General features: G+C 52.0%; 1 pseudogene; it reads right to left on the bottom strand.

Moving 5' to 3' along the window:
• Positions 1 to 1,048: 1,048 nt before the first annotated feature.
• On the bottom strand, positions 1,049 to 1,816 carry LOC140595916 (WASH complex subunit 3 pseudogene; annotated as a pseudogene).
• Between the last annotated feature and the right edge of the window lie 430 nt (positions 1,817 to 2,246).

Here is a 2,246-nt window from a genome sequence, read left to right as displayed (position 1 = left end):
TAGACCTCATGTGGACCTGGTGGCTGTAGTGTTTCTAGCTTCTCATGTACCTGGTGACTCTGGTCCCCACCAGGGCCTCACCTGGACCTGGTGAGTGTGGTTGCCACCTGCACCTCACCTGGACCTGGTGATTCTGGTCCCCACCAGAGCCTCATCCATACCTGGTGACTTAGGTCCTCACGTGGGCCTCACTTGGACCTGGTGAATCTGGTCCTTGCCTGGTTCTCGCCTGGACCTGGTGACTCTGGTCCCCACCTGGACCTGGTGACTGTGGTCCCCACCTGGGCCTCACTTGGACATGATGACTCTGATCCCCACCTGGGCCTCACCTGAGTCTTACTGGGACCTCGTAACTCTGGTCCTCAGCTTGGCCTCACCTGGATCTAGTAACTGGTCCCCACCTGGGCCTCACCTGGACCTGGTGTCTCTGGTACCTATCTAGGCATCATCAGGACAGGGTTTCTCTGTTCCCCACCTGGGACACACCTGGATTTGTTAACTTTGGTCCTCACCTGGCCTCACCTGTATCTGGTGACTCTGGTTCCCACATGGACCTCACCTGGACGTTGTGTCTCTCGTTTCCTTCTAGCCTCATCTGTACCTGGTGATTCCGGTCCCCACCTGGGCCTCACCTGGTACTGGTGACTCTGGTCCTCTGCTTGGCCTTACCTGGACCTGGTGACTGTGTTCCCCACCTGTGCCTCACCTGGATCTGGTGACTGTGTTCCCCACCTGGGCCTCACCCGGACCTGGTGAATCTGTTTCCCACCTGGGCTCACCTGGACCTGGTGACTCTGGTCCCGTCCTGGGCCTCATCTGGATCTGGTTTCTGTGGTCCTCACATGGGCCTCACCTGGATCTGGTGGCTCTAGTTCCCACATCAGGTTCACCTGGACATGGTGACTGTGGTCCCCGTCTTGGCCTCACCTGAACCTGGTGATTCTGATCACCATCTGGGCCACACCTTGACTTGGTCGCTCTGATCCTCCCCTGGGTGTCATTGGGACCTGGTTAATCTGTTCCACACTTTTTTTTTTTTTTTGCCAGGTTATAAATGCTTTATTTATTTATTTTTAACATAGAAGAGGTTTGGTGGTGGATATATGGCCATTTGATGTTTTATGATTAAGAGTTCAAGTTCAGGTTCTCTTTCTTATAGAATGTATATGTATACCTACACATGTATATGTAACTGTTATCAAAATTAAGCTTAGTCACTAAAAGAAGATTCACTGTCTGAACTTTCTTCTGTATTTTTTTCACTTTCACCATCAGGCACTGGAGCATCTGGCCTCTCAAGAAGATCTGGGTCTAGTCCTTCTGATATCATTTTGTTTCTTATTGCCATCACTGGAACACCCACTTGAACCATTTTGAGATCTGGCATATCTTGGGTCCTTGGCTACAGTTAAGATATTTTCTGGTGTTACTTCACTTCTCTGTGGTCCAGAGTCTTATAAACTGTTCTGTGATTTCTCTGAAGTAGTTTCAGAATGTGATTCATTTGTGATACCAGTGACGCTTACAGGAGATACTTCAAATGTGACATCATCTAGGCCTGGAATGGATGACAACTTTGCATCTAAAATATTGAGAGTTGTTTCAATTTGCTGGATACGAAGAGAAAGGTCTGCTAGTTTCTCCTCACAAACTGTAGAAAAGTGGTTGAGGAACTGTACAGTGTGCACCACAAACTGGTTTAGAAATGCCACCGTTCTTTTCTGTTGAATAGCTGGCACCTTGGTCAGGTCTATGCCTGACCCCATGAGAGGAAGCCCGTCCTCATCCATGTTGTCAGCGGGTGGGGGACCAGAGGCTCGCCTGGATCAGGGGATTCTGGTCCCCTTCTGGGCCTCTCCTTGACCTGGTGACTCTGGTCCCCTCCTGGGCCTCACCTGGACTGGGTGACTCTGGTTTGCACATGGACCTCACCTGGAGCTGGTACCTGTTGTGTCCTTCTGGCCTCACCTGGACATGGTGACTCTGGTCCCCATCTGGGCCTCACCTGGCTCTGGTGACACTGGTCCTCAGCTTGGGCTCACCTGGACCTGCTGAGTGTGGTTGCCACCTGGGTCTCACCCGGACCTGGCAACTCTGGTCCCCACCGGGGCCTCACCCCTACCTGGTGAATCTGGTCCTTACCTGTTCCTTACCCAGACCTGGTGACTCTGGTCATCACCTGGGCCTCACCTGGTCTTGGTAAATCTGGTCCCCACCTGGGCTTCACCTGGACCTGGTGACTGTGG

This window comes from Vulpes vulpes, chromosome 1, assembly GCF_048418805.1.
Source record: "Vulpes vulpes isolate BD-2025 chromosome 1, VulVul3, whole genome shotgun sequence".
Lineage (NCBI taxonomy): Eukaryota > Metazoa > Chordata > Mammalia > Carnivora > Canidae > Vulpes > Vulpes vulpes.
This window is presented reverse-complemented; position numbering and strand designations above follow the sequence as displayed.